The sequence below is a fragment of the Vipera ursinii genome, assembly GCF_947247035.1.
Source record: "Vipera ursinii genome assembly, chromosome: 1".
NCBI lineage: Eukaryota > Metazoa > Chordata > Lepidosauria > Squamata > Viperidae > Vipera > Vipera ursinii.
In genome coordinates, this window is record NC_139512.1 from 83,460,524 (window position 1) to 83,481,756 (window position 21,233).

Genomic DNA, 21,233 nt, shown 5'->3' on the forward strand with positions numbered 1-21,233 from the left:
TGTGAGTGATAGATACAGTGTTTTTTTTGTAAAAGAAAAAGGTGCCGGAACTCACACACATCATACAACCCACCTTGCCCTACCCTACAAGGTTCCATCCCAAAAAGGTGCCGGAACTCCGTTCTGAGCGTTCTATGAGAAAAAAAGCCCTGGATAGATAAGTAACAATGTCCAGGAGTTAAGTATGGAATTTTCCAGCATTTATGAATTTGCATGGACTTCTATTTTTTTGCTTTATAGTACTATACCTAAATCATAGTCACAACAAGAGGTGTCATAATAACACTGCTTTATAATACTGATCAGCAAATTCCAAAGATTATATCAACCGAACTCCAGAATCAAAATATATTAACATAGAATTCAGAAATGTTGAGTCTATGAATGGAGAAGTCTTTCCTAAAAGAAGGTGCTTGAAGTTCTAGCAAACTTTATTTTACTTTTAGTAAGGATACGGTAGGCTAGGGAGATATATTTTTGCTGATATTGCTGTTAAATAATTCGGCCTTAGAAACCTTGCTTTGGTTTTGGACATCACGCGAAGTTCTTGTACCTCCTATCTGTAGGGCTGTATTTCTATGCTTAATTTCTTGGGATTAGTGTTCTGTTCCCTTCAGTGAGACACTTGGGTCTAAATAGATGGCCTGTATACTGACAGCTCCGTAGGAATTGCAGACTAAGTTATTCCTCTCTCTCTTCTGCAACATAAGCCTTTTTTCATTTTCTAATATCCTGGTTCTCCTGCATATTATGGATAAATCACACTGCACTTCTGAATGTTTATATCAATATCCTTCTTGACCAGAGACAAACTAAACTAACAATATTTTATCCGAAATAAAATTACTACTGCTTCTAACAGTAATAATCTTCTCTCAAATTAAAGAAAAATGTATACCAGTAGTAGTGGCTGTTTATTAATGGGTCAAGTCCAATCTGTTAGATATATAGAAGAAGCATTCCTGTTTTGCCCATTTTCCTCAATGCTCAACAGTATACAGTTGCTAGGAATGTGCTATTAATTTTCCATTAGCATTGTCATTACAAGGTAGTTACAAAATGGCAGTGACATGAGTTTGCTAATTATTAGCAGTCCAAGAATCCTTCAGCTAATTTGGTTCACTGGTACGATGTTCAATTTTTTAAAAAAAGTTAACCACTTTGTCTACAAAGCTTATAAATCAGTGAGATATCATGGCAAACCTGCAGTGTTCCAGCTGGCCTTCAGCTCATCTGAACCGAAATGCTAGATTTAGCCAATTTTCATATGGGAAATTTATAAGGATTATAACATAAATTCCTGGGATAATTTCAATTGCATACGATATAATGTAATATTGTGATGAATATCATTAAAGTATCAGCCCTTCCTGCCATTTGTCACTAGCATCTCTGAATAAAGAAACAGCTCCCCCAAAATCAATATAATTGCTAATACTGGAATTTACCTGAAGCTTAATCCAGTTGCTGTTACCAATAAAAATGGTCCTCAATTTGATTACTGTAGAAAGTTTCACTAGTCTTCAAGAAGGGTATGAACTATCTGCAGTTTAATTTCCTTCATCACTGATATTAAAATTGCATTATCGCTTCTCCCTGTCATATATTAAAAGGTATTAATTCACTAAACCTAATTCATTATTTACACGACTAATAAAAGTGTTTGGTGTTTTTAATATAAAATGACAAGTTTCATAAGTAATTGGACATCCATATTGTCTTGACAACATTGAGGGCTCCACCAAGTGGAGAAAAGTGGGAACATATGTAGGTTTGACAGAATTGAAGCTTCACACATATGATTTTCATAATCTGTCCAACACTCTGGATTAGATAGATTATTAACCCCTGGGAAGGGAAGGAAGAACTTGCTTTGAGATGGCAGATGGCTTGCTTATCACAGGTTTGGGTTAGAAGTGATGGTTTCATAATAAAAATCAAGAAGGGAAACCTGTAGCCATTTAGTTGTTCTGAAATGCAATTCCCAGCATCCTTCGCCATTAGATATGTGGGAGGACTTCAACTCATTCAGAAAATTGCATATTCCACTGTCACAGTGTATGTTTAAAGTCTTTTTTGAGTTGGACTTCTTGTGACGGTGTAAACATGTCCATATTTTGTTGGGAACCTTACAACCTGCCTTTCACTTCCCAGATCATCTTACAATTTCTTGGATTGTCTGGTAGTCCTCTATCCATGTATTAATCAAGTTGATACTTAGTTTAGTTTTTGAGAGCATCCAAGATGGGTTAAGCGCCCTCAACTGTTCTGGCAGGTTTGCTCAAGCACTGAAACTCCCAGAATAGCTTTCATTCAAAAAAGAGTCCCAAGGGTTGCAAAATGAGCAATTATATTTTGCTAATGCACTGGATATTGTATAATTCTTTTATTTAATAAATGATTAAATCCTATATTTTCAATATAAACAGTGTCAAGGGGAATGACATTGTTAAAATGCATGATAAAATTAAAAATCATGATTAAAACATAAAACTGAAGGAAATAAAAACAGATCCATAAAATGTGAAATTGGCAACATTCACCAGTTTGAAAATAGCTTTAGTAATCAAATGCTCTATTATAATGTTATACTATTTAGGACAATGTAATACAAAATCTTTAAAAAATACATTCCAATTTGATATGGAAAGGATAAGAAAAGGAAGAACTCCACTTTTCTACCATGTCAAGCTGCAAAGAAGGAGTCCCTTTCTAGGTAGAGTTAATGAGCAACGGCATATTCCTAACCAGCAGAACTTATTTTTTTCAACTTCTTGATTATCACTCAAGGCAATATTTTAGTTTAATTGCAGCACTAAACTGTGCCTCCAACAATGTCATGCTTACTCCACCTGCAGGCCAACAGTAACTTTGTCATTAATTTCTCTGTGTGCACAAAATAAATTAAAAGTAACAATAGCTAATAAATGGATTTTAAAAAACCAAGAGGAGGTCATTAAACAGTGCCTTTGAGAGTTTGCCTTTTTCTTAACCAAAGTGGAAGAGACAGAAGGAGCAGGAAAATTATTCTATGAGCATGGACACCCTACCCCCAATCTATTTCCTTTTTGTAAGTTGATATATTGAAAGAAAGGTATGTTTCTTGGGGCAGGGATGATCCCTGGAAAATAAACAGATATTTCTGCTTATGACCCTTTCTAACTGGTCAAAAAAGATGCCCTGTAATTACAGTAGCAAATGATCTGCATTTCAAAAGTCACACCTTCTTGGAGTTGAGCTAACTCCTGATAACTTCATATATTCATATATATTTTCTTGTTTCTCACATTTGAACAAAGGTTTCTACTTGTGCTGGCAATAGTCACACTTCTCTTCACATTCATTTCTATTTGCTGATCTGCTATTATTTCTTTAGTGCTATCAGTGTGTTAAGGGCTGTTAGTTGTGAATTATGCAGTCATTCCTATTTATCACCAAACTTTGGTTTTCCTCTGTGTGATGATATACCAAAACCTTGGGGTTTTATTTCATAAATCTGTAGCCCACCCCCTATCATTCAGAATCTGGTATGCAACCGACAATGTTAGTTACACCATCCTTAGGTTGAGTGTCCTATTGCTTACTTATGGCTAAAATGCCCTCATTTTTTAAAAAAATCATGTAATGATCCAGAACTATGCTAGAAAAGATGGTAAAGAATGCAGGTTTTGAGACTGGAGTCTAACTAGTAATAGATAAAAAAGAAAGTCTGTCTCCCTTTGCAGAAATATTATGCTTGTAAATATTCAAAGCTCAGAATCCCTGGTGGAAAAGAATTATTGCCATTTAATATGTACAACAAATTAAATCCACAGATTGGTCCTCTTGTTACTTTCTAATATAAACTTGTAAGAGTCATTATAACAAAAAAAAACTTCGTCTTTTCTCACTATGATTTGGGATGTCTTTCATGTTGATGTCAGGTCTTCGCTCCTTTCGTCGCGATCTCAAGACGTTTTTGTTTGTACAAGCCGGCCTAGCCTGATGGGGGATTGGTGGGGTTTTTTATTTCTGTATTCTTAATACTATTTTTGGGGTTTTATAATTGTAATATATCAATTGTTTTAAAATCGGGCAATTATTTAATTTTCTTTTAATATTTGTAACTTTGTATTTTATTCTTGCCCTGTAAACTGCCCTGAGTCCTTAGGGAGAAGGGCGGTATAGAAATATTATTAAATTAAATTATTAGTATAGTAGCCCTGGATTATGGTTGGTCACACAGTCAGCCAGATATTTAGACTGGATTTGACATTTTTATCCACCTATAGAGTCCTTTCTAAGGCCTGGGGTAGGTAGATGTTGTTGTGTGATGGCACTGTTGCAGGTGCTGTTCCATGTAAAGCTGTCTTTTGCAATTGACTGATGGTCACTTTGTCAATGACAATTAATAATAACTGGGGGGAAAATCGCCATCAGTCAGTTACAAAACGCAGCTACACTTGGAACAGCTAACATCCTGTGACAATACCATTAGCACCATCAAACCTCCACATCTGCCTACCTCAGGTCCTTGGGAAGGACTCAAAAAGTAGGAAAAAATGCCCCAGTCCAATCTAAACATCTGGCTTACAGTGCGATGAACCATAATAATAACCATTTGCCTGCAAGCAAGAACTGGTGGGACCATAAAATAGACGAAGTAATAGAAAACGAAGAAGCCAAAGTGCTGTGGAAGTTTAGAATTCAAAGGCAGGCACCTGTCACGTAACACTCCAGACTTAACAATTGTTGATAAGAAAGACAAAAAATTCTAGATAGTGGGCACAGCAGTGCCTGAAGACAACAGAATACAAGAGAAATCAGTAGAGAATATAAGAAAATACAAAGACCTGCAAATAGAAATAGAGCGACTGTGGCAAAAGAAAGCAATAGTAATAGGCACCTTGGCTGCCAAAACAAATGGAGCACCACTGAAATACCACCAGCACTGACAGTTAATTGCAAAAGGCAGCTTTACTTGATGATGATGATGATGATGATGATGATGATGATGATGATGATGATAATAAGAAGAAGAAGAAGAGGAGGAGGAAGAGGAAGAGGAAGAGGAAGAAGAAGAAGAAGAAGAAGAAGAAGAAGAAGAAGAAGAAGAAGAAGAAGAAGAAGAAGAAGAAGAAGAAGAAGAAGAAGAAGAAGTAAGTTGGAAGGGACCTTGGAAGTCATCTAGTCCAACCCCGCGCTCAGGCAGGAAACCCTATACCATTTCAGGCAAATGGCTGTCCAGTCTCCTCTTAAAAACTTCCAGTGCTGGAGCATTCACCACTTCTGGAGGCAGGTTGTTCCACTGGTTAATTGTTCTAACTGTCAGCAAGTTTCTCCTTAGTTCTAGGTTGCTTCTCTCCTTGGTTAATTTCCATCCGTTGCTTCTTGTCCTGCCTTCAGGCGCTTTGGAGAACAGCTTGACTCCCTCTTCTTTGTGGCAGCCCCTGAGATATTGGAACACTGCTATCATGTCACCCCTCACTCTTCTCTTTGTTAAACTAGACGTACCCAATTCCCTATATGTTTTAGCCTCCAGTCCCCCAATCATCTTTGTTGCCCTTCTCTGTACCCTTTCTAGAGTCTCAACTAACATCCTGAAACAACTAACATCCTGCAACGCTACCTTTAACACCATCAAACATAATGTCTGCCTATCCCAAGTCCTTAGAAAGGTCTCGATATGTGGACAAAAATGCTAAATTCAGTTTGAACAACTGGCTGACTGGGCAATTAACAATAATAATGTTTATTTCCCTGCTTGTTTAACCAGGAATTTGTTTTACTCAGTTTCATGAACGTCATTCTCAGCTAAAGAGGCATAAGTGTGCGTATTTACAGATTTGATTCTGTGTTTAGAAATGTTTATTTAGAAATGATCCTTATTGAATTCAGTGAGACTTACTCCCAAATCAAACAGCATAAGATAACATTTTTATATTTATAACTAACATTGCCACTGGACTAATAATTTGTACCAAGTGATGGTTTGTCTAAATATAGTTTATTTAATAAATCATGCTTGGCTGGATTTACGACAGAGTGACTTCATGTCATCCCAAAAATTTTAAAACACTTCATCTGACTTTTGAACCAGCTTGCATTTTACAGTTCTACACTAATGTAGCTCAGTTGACCAGGAACATTTGAAAACTGTTCAGTCACTTTCTTTGTCATTTCATGCCTGTCATTTTAAATTGCTGTGCCTAGTTGCTGCTATTTCTCACAATCTCTTAACTGCATTCTGATAAATTTCTCAGAAGTCTGTCATGAATCCTAAGCCACCTTATGGGAATGGCTGGGTGAGAACCATGTGTGTTAGGTGTCTTGCTGTTTTTTTATGCCAAATATTTAAGCACACATTTCCTTTCTCTGCTTCCTGCACTTAATGTCAGTTTTCCAGATGGATCAGAGAGTCATGGGATCTTCCAGTTACTGTAATATCTGTTCTTTCTTGGGGCTCCCCAAAGCATAAAACAGCTGCCATCATGGACTAAATGAAACATCTGACATATTATTCATTCTACAAATAAACTGTAGTAGCAGATACGGTTTCAACAATTGACCATAATTTTGCCTGAAATAAAACAGAAATACAGATGTTAGATTTAGGTCATATGGTATGCTATCTAGTTCTTGCTGAACAAAATACATTTAAGGAAGATTATCAGTTTGCTTAAATTCATGTATTAAATGGAAACACTACTCTTGAAAGTTTCTGCCCCACCTTTGCAAACCAACACAATTAATGAGGGGGGGGGAAGAGTGGTTTCTTTCTCATATTCATATTCAATTCCCCATCAATATTAATATTTTCATGGCAGATCAGTATCATATTTGTAGCAGAACAATTAAAATATAGTCACGAAAATCAACACAACCAGGATGGCTTTAAAGCAGGGGTCCCCAACCCCCTGCCCATGGACCGGCATTGGGCTGCGGCATGCCAGAAACTGGGCCACACAAACAAGCAAAGCCCCATCTGCAGGATGCAGGCAGTACATGAAACCAAGCACCCTCCAGTCCACAGATAAACCTCTCTCCATGGAACTGGTCCCTGGTGCCCAAAAGGTTGGGGAATATCTGCTTTAAAGCATCTATGAAGCTTACTCCCTCCACATCTGCGAAACACAGAAAAGCATAAAGACAAGAGTATGATTCTTTTTGAAATATAAAGAATGATCTTTTGCTGCTACTAATGTTAATAATAATAACAACAACAACAATACCACAAGTGAAGAATGGTCAACAGCTGGTCGAACATACTTGATAATGAAGGACCCAGAAAAGAGCACAGAACCAAGCAACTACCGCCCAATTACTTGTCTGCCAACAACGTTCAAACTTTTTACAAGAATACTGGCAAATTCAGTATTCAGTCTGATGGAAAACAGTTCGTATCTGGTAGAACAAAAAGAAAATTATAAAAAATCAAGAGGAACAAAAGATCAGCTGCTCATTGACAAAATGGTACTTAAAAATGCAAAACGATGGAAAACGAACTTAAATATGGCGTGGATTGATTACAAGAAGACATACAACTCATTACCCCACAGCTGCATTAATGCGTGTTTGGAAAACTTTGGAATCAGCAAAAATATCTGTACATTTCTGAAAGCAAATATGCAAAAATGGAAAATGGCCCTAACAGCAAATGGGGAGAACATTGGTGAAATCAACATCAGACGAGGAATCTTCCTAGGGGACTTACTTTCACCAATATTGTTTAACATTGCATTAATTCCATTGACAATAAACTTACGAAACACAAAACTGGGATACCACATCTCAAACCAGCATGGCAAGATAAATCATCTACTATACATGGATGACTTAAAACTGTATGCAAAAAGCCACACTGAACTTGAATCAATACTCAACGCAGTTCAACTGTTTAGCAGCAACATCAGAATGAACTTTGGACTTGGAAAATGTGCTATATTATCCATGCAATGAGGAAAAATGGGAAAAATAGAAGGAATAGAACTGGGAAATGGAAGTATTGTGAAAACACTAGCAAAGGATGACAGTTACAAATACCTAGGCATATTGGAAGCAGATAACATCTTGAATGGAAAAGTCAAAGAGTCAACGCAAAAGGAGTACATCAAGAGAGTCCACAAAATATTAAAATCTAAGCTGAATGCTGGAATCATAATTAAAGCCATTAATACATGGCCAGCCCCAGTGATATGCTACCCAGCTGGACTTTGGCTGAACTGGAAAACCTAGACCAGAAAACACGTAAACTTTTGAATATGCACCATGCTCTACATCCACAAAGTGACATTCACAGGTTGTACCTGCCAAGAAAAATAGGGGGCAAAGGGTTATTGCAAATCCACCAAACTGTAGAAGAAGAAAAATGAAGTTTGAATGACTATGTGAATCAAAGTACAGAAATATTGCTGAGGCTGTGAAAACAGAGAGCATTATAAAGATAATAGAAACAAAGGCAGAATATAAGGAAAAATGGCTGGATGTCAGATTAAATAGATGGAAAACCAAAGCTTTGCATGGACAGCATTTGAAAAACATTGAAGGAAAATGTGATAACTTGACATGGACATGGCTTAAGATGGGAACCATCAAGAAAGAAATGGAAGGCTTAATACTGGCTGCTCAAGAACAAGCACTACAAACTAATGCCATGAAAGTGAAAATACAAAAATCCACTGACAATCCAAATTGCTGACTTTGCAACAATAAAGTTGAAGCTGTTTCACATCTAATATGTGAGTGCAGCAAAATCGCGCAAACTAATTACAAAGCTAGACATGACCGAGTTGCTAAATTAATCCACTGGGCATTGTGTAAAAAATACAACTTGCCTTTGTCCATAAAGTCATGGGAACATAGGGTGGAAAAAGTTGTTGAGAATGAGAGGGTGAAGATCTTGTGGGACTTTCAAATACAGACATCACCATTTGGAACACAACACGCCGATATCGCAGTTGTAGAGAACCGAAGTGTACAGCTGATTGATATTGCTGTACCAGGAGATGCCAGAGTTGAAGAAAAAGAACTGGAAAAAATTATGAAATATCACAACCTGGCCATCGAAACTGAACGATTATGGATGAAATGTGTACAGTGATACCCATTGTCATCGGGGCACTGGGAACTATGTCCAGAAACTTTGCAAAATACATCAAGAAACTGCAGCTTCCTACAATAACTCCACCAATGATACAAAAAACTACTTGGAACTACTTGTGCTACATGGAACATCTTACATTTTAAGGAGGTACCTGGTTGAGACCCTGGATGCTGGCAGCAACCCATGTCAACCATCAGCACCAGTCAATTTGAATGTTCAGTTGACTGAGGTTCATGTCTAATGAATAAAAGATAATGATGATGATGATGATGATGATGTTGGAAGGGACCTTGGAGGTCATCTAATCTAATGTTATAAGAAACGTTTTTGTTTACTTCCACAAAATTTCCGAGCCAATTGATGGACCTAGTTTGCATGGCACATTGTCATTGTGGTTCATGGATACCACCCTCTTACCCTAACATGCATAGCTCTTTAATCATGATCAGTAGCTTTCAGTTGGTAAAGTTTGTCTTTTAAACCCAAAGACTGAAAAATAACTGATTTCTAAAGCTATTTATGGTAACTAGAAATAGTATTATTCCAATGTTAGATAACACATTTAATCACACATGTACACAGAGACATACATAAAATCACCAGTGATAATTTTGCACCTTAGAGGACAGGACAGGGGTCTTCAAACCTGGCCCTTTTATGACTTGTGGACTTCAACTTCCAGAATTCCTCAGCCAGGCATGCTGGCTGAGGAATTCTGGGAGTTGTAGCGCACAAGTCATAAAAGGGCCAAATTTGAAGATCCCTGGGACAGGATAATGAGGCCATTAAATGAATTCATGTTAATTCAGATTGCTTTGTTAGAGGCTGGTAGGGAAGGTCTCAAATGGTGATCATATGACTGTAGGACATTGTAACATTGTAATTGCCAGCCACCGCCAAGCACCCAAATCACATGACCACAAGGACACTGCAAGAGCCACAACTATAAGGACCTGTCATAAGTCCCCCTCATTCAGCACTAGCATAACTTTGAATGGTTGCTGAATAAGTAGGGAAGAATGTTAATAATGTTCAGTGCAAAACACACGTAAGCACCTGGGTTAGTTCCCTAGTAGGTGGCAATGCACTGAATCTAATTTCATGGCAACTTTCTGCTTCTAAAATTGTCTTTGGCTCTATAAAATATAATTTGCTATAGATCTGCAAAAATACTAGCAGAACCTGAGGTTTACAAGATTTTTGAGAAACTAGTTTAGAAGACTGGTAGGTGGTATCCTGTGAAATAGATCTAACATTGTCCTTTAAGGCCAACGGGTTTCTTCAAGTGCAAATAATTTCACTTTAATGATGGTATCGTATTATTTTTTCTTATTGGATTTAGAAAAGAGACTTGTTAAAGCCTTGAAGAAATTTGTTTGCTTCAAGTAAGGATGGTGACTTGATGCTCTCTATGGATCTTCAAAATGCGGAAAGCCGCTGCAGCTGAAAAACCAGGTAGAAGGCAGTTTCTGACTGGTTTTTATTTTCCTGGATCAGAGATCATGAGATTAACCACATGTGTTCCAGATGGTCCTTCCAATTTAACTGCAGAAACTGGAATTTTTTTTACAGCTAGTTTAGTGGTTGAGTTGTGAGGAACCCTGGAATTTTCCTATCTATTAATCACATTATAAAGCAGTCAATTATAGAAGAAGACATATTTCCTTCTACCATTTCTTGTGGTAAGTTAAACCTTCTTTCAGGATTATTGAAAAAACAAAAGAGATTTTGATGTAAAGATCCAAGTCTTGTTAGTAAAAAGCTTAATTAAGAGAAGATCTAAGTTTTTTTTGCTATAGCTAAGAGGACAGTGTTCATATTTGTATTTTTATTATTTTTGCAATATGACACAGAAGAAATGAAGAGAAATCAAATCTTGATAATACATGAATTAACTAAAGATTGAGACTTTAGGAAGGAATAGAAAGTTGTCTTATTTGATCAAGGTGAAAATAAGAAGTTATTAGAAATCTGGCAACCCATAATGGACTTTTCTTGATGTCCATGCTTAAAAAGTGATGCTTTATAGATTTACCTATAGATAAAGGCTGAAATCCCTTTCATGGATTATTGCCTTGTCTAGGCAAAGGGGCTTGCATAATTTAATGAACCTATGAGCTATGCCGTGCAGGGCCACCCAAGACGGACAGGTCATAGCAGAGAGTTCTGACAAAACGTGATCCACTGGAGAAGGAAATAGCAACCCACTCCAGTATCTTTGCCATGAAAACCCTATGGACAATAAAAAAAGGCAAAAAGATATGATGCTGAAAGATGAGCCCCTCAGGTCAGAAAGCATCCAATATGCTACTGGGGAAGAGCAGAGGGCTAGTACTAGTAGCGCCAGAAAGAATGAAGCGACTGGGCCAAAGCCAAAAGGACGCTCAGCTGTGGAAGTATCTGGTGGTGAAAGGAAAGTCCGATGCTGTAAAGATTCTTTCTCCATAGGAACCTGGAATATAAGATCCATGAATCAAGGCAAGCTGGACGTGGTCAAACAAGAGATGACAAGACTGAACATCGACATCTTAGGAATCAGCGAACTAAAATGGACAGGAATGGGTGAATTTAATTCAGATGACCATCAGGTATACTACTGCGGGCAAGAATCCCTCAGAAGAAATGGAGTAGCCTTCATAGTCAATAAAAGAGTAGGAAAAACAATACTGGGATACAATCCTCAAAATAACAGAATAATCTCAGTTCGAATCTAAGGCAAACCATTCAATATCACAGTAGTCCAAGTCTATGCCACAACCACCAGTGCTGAAGAGGATGAAATTGACCAGTTCTATGAAGCCCTACAGCACCTTATAGAACTAACACCAAAAAATGATGCCCTTATCATCATGGGGGATTGGAATGCTAAAGTAGGAAGCCAAAAGATAACTGGAATAACAGGCAGGTTTGCCCTTGGAATACAAAAAGAAGCAGGGCATAGGCTGATAGAATTTTGTCAAGAAAATATGATGGTCATAGCAAACACTCTTTTCCAACAACCCAAGAGACGGCTCTACACATGGACATCACCAGACGATCAACATAGAAATCAGATTGACTATGTGCTCTGCAGCCAAAGATGGAGAAGCTCTATATAGTCACTAAAAACAAGACCAGGAGCTGACTGTGGCTCAGACGATGAGCTTCTCGTTGCAAAGTTTAGGCTTAAACTGAAGAAAGTAGGGAAAAGCACTAGGCCACTCAGGTATGAACTAAATCATATCCCTGACAAATATACAGTAGAGGTGACAAATAGATTTAAGGAATTAGATCTGATAGACAGAGTGCTTGAAGAACTATAGACAGAGGTTCGCAACATTGTACAAGAGGTAGCAACTGAAACCATCCCAAAGAAAAAGAAATGCAAGAAAGCAAAATGGCTGTCTGAGGAAGCTTTGCAAATAGCTGAGGAAAGGAGGGAAGCAAAAGGCAAGGGAGAAAAAGAAAGACACACCCAATAGAATGCAGAATTTCAGAGAATAGCTAGAAGAGATAAGAATGCCTTCTTAAATGAACAATGCAAAGAAATAGAAGAAAACAATAGAATACGGAGGACCAGAGATCTCTTCAAGAAAATTGGAGAGATGAAAGGAACGTTTCATGCAAAAATGGGCATGATAAAGGACCAAAATGGCAGGGACCTAACAGAGGCAGAAGAGATTAAGAAGAGGTGGCAAAATTACACAGAAGAACTATACAAGAATAAGCTTAACGTTCCTGATAACCACGATGAGGTGGTCACTGACCTCGACCCAGACATCCTAGAATGTGAAGTGAAGTGGGCCTTAGAAAAACTGAGCAACAACAAAGCTAGTGGAGGTGACAGTATTCCAGCTGAGCTATTCAAAATCTTAAAAGACGATGCAGTAAAAGTGCTACACTCAATTTGCCAGCAAATTTGGAAAACTCAACAGTGGCCACAGGATTGGAAAAGATCAGTTTACATTCCAATTCCAAAGAAAGGCAGTGCCAAAGAATGTTCAAACTATTGCACCATTGCACTCATTTCACATGCTAGTAAAGTTATGCTTAAAATCCTACAAGCTAGACTCCAGCAGTATGTGGATCAAGAACTACCAGAAGTACAGGCAGGATTTCGAAGAAGCAGAGGAACTAGGGATCAAATTGCCAACATATGCTGGATCATGGAGAAAGCTAGGGAGTTCCAGAAAACATCAACTTCTGCTTCATTGACTGTGCTAAAGCATTTGATTGTGTGGATCACAACAAACTGTGGCAAGTTCTTAAAGAGATGGGAGTACCAGACCATCTGGTACTCTAAGAAAACGTATCTATTTGAGCAGTCTGACCTGGTCTGATGGGTTAGGGTTGGGGTTTTAAATACGTCTTAATTATTGTTTTAACCTTGGGCATTTATTTAATCGCTTTTAACTTTTGTATCCTGTTTTGTATTTATTGCCCTGTACACCGCCCTGAGTCCTTCGGGAGAAGGGCGGTATAAAAATATAATAAATAAATAAATAAATAAATAAATAAATAAATAAATAAATAAATAAATAAAAATCTTATTTGTCTCTTGGGAAACCTATATGTGGGCCAAGAAGCAACAGTGAGAACTGGACACAGAACCATTGATTGGTTCAGAATGGGGAAAGGAGTCTGGCAAGGCTGTATACTGTCACCCTGCCTGTTTAACTTATATGCAGAGCATATCATGAGAAAGGCAGGGCTAGATGAATCAAAAGTTGGAATTAAAATTGCCGAGAGAAATATCAACAACCTAAGATATGCAGATGATACCACTCTAATGGCAGAAAGTGAAGAGGAACGAGTGAAGAAGGAGAGTGCAAAAGTTGGGTTGAAACTCAACATTAAAAAAACCAAGATCATGGCATCCAGCCCTCTCAATTCCTGGCAAATAGATGGGGAAGAAATGGATTTTATTTTTCTGGGCTCCAAGATCACCACAGACGGGTGGTGACGCTTGCTCCTGGGGAGGAAAGCCATGGCAAATCTAGACAGCACACTAAAAAGCAAAGACATCACCCTGCCAACAAAAGTGCGTATAGTCAAGGTTATGGTCTTCCCAGTTGCAATGTATGGCAGTGAAAGATGGACCATAAGAAAGGATGAGCATCAAAAAATTGAAGCCTTTGAACTATGGTGCTGGAGAAGACTCCTGTGAGTCCCTTGTACTGCAAGGCGATCAAACCGGTCAGTCCTAGAGGAGATCAGCCCTGACTGCTCTTTAGAAGGCCAGATCCTGAAGTTGAAACTCAAATACTTTGGCCACCTAATGAGAAGGAAAGACTCACTGGAGAAAAGCCTAATGCTGGGAAAGGTTGAGGGCAAGAGAAGAAGGGGACGACAGAGAATGAGGTGGCTGGATAGAGTCACTGAAGAAGTAGGTGTGAGTCTAAATGGACTCCAGAAGATGGTAGAGGATAGGAAGGCCTGGAGGAACATTGTCCATAGGGTCGCGATGGGTCAGACATGATTTCACAGCTAACAACAACAACAACAACCAAAGGCTGGAATTTAGAATGAAGAGATATTGTTTGTAATCTTATATGGGTTGGGAAACCATGAAATTTGTTTATCCTTATTGTAATGGATGTTGGAAATCATTTTTTGCATATATTTTTCTCTTTATTATCTTCTCACTTTTCTTCTTTTTTCATGCACTTTTTATTTTTTTTCCTCCTATTCTTTTTTTCTCTTTAAATTTTTGTTTAGATTTGTTTTACTATTGTAATCCATATTTTATTACTGTAAAATATTCAAAATATTTTAAAAAGGAAGAGAAAGGTCAATGAAAATAAGAGAAGGCAAACTGAAAGATAAATAAAGGTAAAAGAGATCAACATGATCACACTGAGCACACAGCAGCTCTTCTATATATCCCAAGTTTATTAATTAGTAGGAAAAGATTACAATTAGTACTAGGTATCACAATTTTGTGAGTGATCTGGGCTCACATTTCTAATGTTTCCACCGTTCATGAATCATCTGGACTGATCCTCTTAGACTCTGAGGTTCTCAATTTTAATCATTTTATCCTGTCTTTATATGCCAAGTCCTGCTAGAAATCAGTTTCCATAGATGAGAAGTTTTCAAATTCAAACCTTAATTTTGGATCAAATAGTTGAACTAATACATAAAGCATAAACTGCAAGCTGTTATGAACACAGGCATCAAGATATTAATCTCCTCATAGACTAGCATGTAATTTCAGTTCTCCATAAAGTTATTTAATCCCCAGTATATTTATTAGATAATTCAAGGTGTCAGTATTCATGTTATTGTTTTCTGAACCTCTGGTTCCCCCCCCTCAAAGCCCCCCCCCCCACATCCTATTTGCAAAGTCTGAGAACCATATTGGAAATTTCATCGAAGTGATACACCATTGCTTGTTATCACATCTTTAACTACAATCCTCTCAGAATGCCATCTGTGGAAAATTCGTGCATGTCTTCTTCCAAGCAGGATTATTAACATTTGTTAGTATATGGGGCATTACAGAATAGTATCAGAAGCAAAATAAAAACATTTCCGTATCCTAAAATATTTAGTATTGGACCTGCTTCTTTCATATATTAATTTTTATTGTGCTTTTCTTTATCTTGAGCATATGAACGTCAACCAATAGCTTAATTGGCTTCTCAATATTGTTTTAGCAGATCCACATCCTGATGGAAGAATTAAATTGACTTGAATGCTTGTGATGACAATGAGTAAACTTTTGTCCTTCTGGAATTATTCTCATATAGAGATCCTCTAGTGTGTTCTTGGATGTGTGGTTTTTTGATGGGGTCTTTTTTTAGTCTGTATGGTCTACAAATATTTCTCCACTAGGGACCTAGAATCCTTCCCACTTCATGTATATGGTTTACACACACACATACACATGTGAAACAAATGTCTTCTTTGACATTAACCAAGAAATCTAAGCTCCAGATGTAAGACACCACAGCTGTACAATTTATGTACAAAAGAGTTTCAGGTTACACAACACTTCATAGGTATAACATGGCCAGGAGCCATCTTTAATTTCAAACTAGTTCATAAACTTGGTACTTGGCAGGGTTTCATATTCCTCAGCTGGTTTGATGAGACACAGTTGCTTAAGAGCTTATGCTCATTTCTCTTCAATATTATCCACAAAGGTAAAAGAATATATTTAGTCTAGTAGGAGGCACCAAAGGGTCTGCCATGTGTGATTAATTTGGCACAATGAAAAAAATATATGTGGATAATTCATTTGCATGTAAAATACAGTCTGGAATCCCAATCTAAAAATGTATTTCTTTGGAGGCAAATGCTCTGGATTTTTGCCCACCATATTTCCATATTATGTCTTTAGCCAACTTACGTAACCTATTTGGAATAGCAGGAATGCACATCATATGTGGGTCTGTGTAGTGTTAATCCCATGGCTAAGTGATTAGGCAGTTGCTTCAAACACTCTCATTTTGAAACCGAGCCATAATTATGCTATCACATTCCTGCAAATTTGCTGGAAATGAAATAAGCTCTTTTTTTGCAGTTAAGTATGGTTTGTAAATAAATCAGCAAGATTATTAATTCACCACATGTCTAGCTACATAATGCAACTTTCCTGATGTCTGACACATTGTATGATGGGGTGAGCAACAGGTTTGGGCCACAGGAGGTCCTCAGTCTAATTTCAGAAGCCCTTTGCTAGCAATCTGTTTTCTCACAAGAGGAATGTCCCTTTCTCTTATTGCCTGCTGTGTGAGGAGGAAGGAGAGAGAGCTGAAAGAGAATTTTAAGAAGCAGTGGGATAGGGAAGAAGAGAACAAGAGAAAAATAGGTACCAGAGTGACAGAGAATTACTGGCACGATTGTGTCTGACCCCATCTGCTCTTGGTATACTGTGCAGCTTCCAATTATTTACTCTAATGAGAAAAATTATCACCCACCCTTATTGTATGACTTATCTTTAAAATCCTGAATTGTTCTCAGTAAAAGAATTAAGTTTCCATAGAACGCAAATATACATTATTTGCTTATCACTCAGTGATTAAAGCGGGGAGAATCTCATTCGTACTCAACATCTAAACAATAAAAGACAACTGTGTGCAGTATAGGAACTTCTTGATCCATAAGGCTGTCTCTGGATTTTAGTACTTTGGAGAACCAGAACGATGAAATCTTTAACACAGTTTCTTTTTTTATTAAAGGTCACTCTTAGTATCTGGTTTTCTGAAACAAGATTTCTTCCCCCTAAATTCAGCCTATAGACCTGGGCTGATTTTGCATATTTTACAAAACTATGGTTTGTTTAAATATGATTTGTTGAATAGTTAGCTAAATTCATACATGGTACTACACAATCCTAATTAAAATCAGTTTGGTAGAGGGGTTAAGGTGTCAGATTAAATGACAGACTCAGGTTCAAATCCACCTTCATAATAATAATAATAAGTTGGAAGGGACCTTGGAGGTCATCTAGTCCAACCCCCTGCTCAGGCAGGAAACCCTATACCATTTCAGACAAGTGGCTGTCCAGTCTCTTCTTAAAAACTTCCAGTGTTGGAGCATTCACCACTTCTGGAGGCAGGTTGTTCGACTGGTTAATTGTTGTAACTGTCAGGAAGTTTCTCCTTAGTTCTAGGTTGCTTCTCTCCTTGACTAGTTTCCATCCATTGCTTCTTGTCCTGCTTTCAGGTGTTTTGGAGAATAGCTTGGCTCCCTCTTCTTTGTGGCAGCCCCTGAGATATTGGAACACTGCTATCATGTCACCCCTCATGCTTGAGATCTCTTAGGGATGAGATCTGTTCCTCTCTCTCAAACTAAATTCCTTCAGAATTGTGAGAGATATTGCAGACGAGGGTTCTCTGTATGCTACTGCAAGCTCCTGCAGGCAAGGTAAAATATAATTTTATTAAACTAACTGTATTACAGCTGAGTGCAGTGTGTAAATCTATACACAGATCAATAACTTAAGAAATTTTTAAACATGAGTATGATCATTTCCCAAACTGAGGAGAAGAATTGTTTTTCAAAGGTTCTGGCACTCAGAAATGGAACCAGCCAACTGAGATGGCTAAACATTTAAAATTCTTGTAATAAGTTCGGAGTGAGGCACTTTTGAATACTTTCTCCACACCATTATCACATTTTCCCCTAAGCATAAGGTTTAATTTTGAAGCAGGCCAGCAGGGCTCAGTTAGGAGGATCAAAGAGTTTGATTAAATAATAATACTAATACTAATACTAATAATACTAATACTAATAATACTAAATAATAATAATACTAAATAATAATAGTAATTAATATTAAATAATAATAATAATAATAATAATAATAATAATAATAATAATAATAATAATAATAATAATAATAATAATAATAATCAGCCAGCTCGGTGCTATTGCAGAAAGCAAAATATTCTGGCTGTATTACTGGCTTCAAAACTTTTGACGTGTAAAAAAAAACTCTTTCTCCCTTACCTGAAAAAAATACTGAAAACTGGTACCACAGGCACTTGGAGTGTTTTCGCCCTGTAGAGATAGTGCCTAACTGACAGGAATCCTTTAAAAAAAATTAAAGGCAAAGAAGATATTTCTCATTTTAAAAAAAATGAAAAAGGAAGCAACAAGAAACGCCATCTCCAGTTTTCAGTATCTAGTATTCTCAGAGTCATAGGGGAGACTTTAAGACATAGAAGGAGATTTTAGACATAGATCTAGTCCACCTCCCTGTTCAGGACAGGAATCCATTTCCAGGAGATGATTGGTGGCTGTTTATCCCTTCCTTGATCATCTCCCTGAGACAATCCTCCACTGTCAGTTTTACCACTAAGGAAGCTTTTCTCCTCACACCCAAATCTGCCTTCCCAGGTTCTGTTCAATTACAATGTTGACATTAATATTGGTGCTGCTGATAGAAAACAGCTCTTTTTCTGCATGATACCTTTTAGATAATTGAAATGTGTAATAATTCCCTGTTCGGACTTTTTTTTTCCTCCAGACTAACAAAATGGCTTGTTCCTTCAACTTTTTCTCATTAGACCTAGGGCTCAACCACATGTGGCCTTTATGCTATTCCTGAATAGGTTTTATTTATTTATTTAGCTAGTTATTTAATTATTCAACTCAACCAAGTGACTGTAGGAGGCTCATAACTCTAAACTTATAAAACAGAACAATTTAAAAATATTAAAGCAATAAAAATAAAATTCAAATCCATGTTGTCATCACTAATGGGTACCAGAGCCAGTTAACTTCCAGCTCAGCAGCAGCCCAGGAACAAATGAGTCTGGGCCACAGAAAACTCGCTTCAGGACAACTCACTACAGGACAATTCACATGGCGTAACTCAATCTGATAAATGTTAACCACCATTGTTTCTTCAACATTACTTCCATTTTTGTCAATAGAAATAATGTTGAAGAAATGGTGGAGGATAACATTTATCACGTTGAGTTATCCACATGGAATTGCCTCACAACAAGTTGGCCGTGGCAAGTTGGCTGATGGCACGTTAGCCATGGCGAGATGGCCATGGCCACAGTGAGACAGCCACACCAGGTTGGCCACAGCAAGATGGCTGCGGTGAGTTGGCCATGGCGAGTTGGCCATGGCAAGATGACTGTGGCAAGTTGTCCCATTCTGGGAACAAACTGCAGCAAAGGCCATACTGTCACTCAAGAATGGATGCAGATGTTTGTTTGTTTTTTCCAAAAGAGGAAACTCTAACCTCCTCCTTCTTCCTGATGCCTGTTCTTGTCTTCCTCCTCCTGAGGTTAAAGTGTCATGCTGTGGTGAGATCCTTTCACTAATCTTTTAAAGTGGGTAAGAGATGATTTTGCATCCTCCTTATTTTATAAACAAACACAGTGTAATACTAGGAGAAGGATAATGAGCTGGCAGGCTGCCTATTTTGCTGACTCCCTATGGCCAGCTGAAAGGTGTATGGTTGAGCAATTTCAGAACAGTGACAATGAAAACAGGAGATGAAAAACAGGGTTTTCTGTGTATTTTTTTAAAATAATTTGTTATTGTTACAATTTTAAGAAAAAATTAAAATAATGCTGATGCAAGCTAATATTTTAAGAAATACAGTAAAGTGGGGGGAAAGGGAAAGGGGAACATGTAAGTATTAAAATATGGGTGAATAACACATTTCAAATGAACAGCATTTGTGAAATATCACATGGCTAATATAATTTAATACGCTGTTAACAACTTGGGGTATTATAAAACATTTCATATCCAGTTTCTAGTCAAAACATGTTCCCATTGAATTGTCAAAATATTTAATGGGCACAGTTGATATCAATTAAGAAGAAAATGAAAAACAATATATAATAAATAATACATTAAATAATACTCTAGGTAGCATGTAGAAAGGTAAGCTCTAGAACCCAAATTTATAAAGTCACACAATTCCATGTATAGAACTATAACTGAAAAATAGTTTCCAAATAATACCAAATTGTACATCACATTTATTTGTTAGATATAAAGTTATTCTACACATCAAAGAATATTCCCACAGTTTAATTAACCATTCTTCCATAAAGGGCAACAAAGATCTTTTCTAGTAAAAAGAATATGAAATTCTTGCAGCTATTATCATATGTAATGCCAGTTCAATATATTCTGAGGAAATGTATGGTTTACTGAAATATTGGTTAACAGAAGTATATCCGGTTGAAATGGAATTATAGACTTCAAAGATTTCTTCCATTTTATGATGAATTATTACATTGTTCCTCCCTGTACTGTTCTACTTTCTCTAAATCTTTCCTCACTGGATGTCAAGAACTGGACCCAGTATTCAAAATAGGCCCTGACCAGTGCAGAGTATATTAGTATTGTGTACTGGGTTCGTTGTGCAGGAATGAAGACGAGGCGAGTGAGTTCAGCAAAGAGCAGGATCTGAACTGGAGAACTGGGCTGTAGCTGCAGCAATTTATAGCCTGGCCCCTAGGTGGCTGCCAATAGGTTTAAAGCAACCTATTGCCACCTAGGGGCAGCCAATAGCAGCATTGGAGACAGGATGTCTGTGGTGCTGAGAGCCATTAGCTAGCTCCAGCTTACCACATGGTGTTACAATCAAGCCCAATACATTACACCCCTCCCCTCTTAGAATGAACAACATCATAGCAACAACAAAAGTGATTACAGCAATACAGTTTACAAGATTTAACAATAGTGT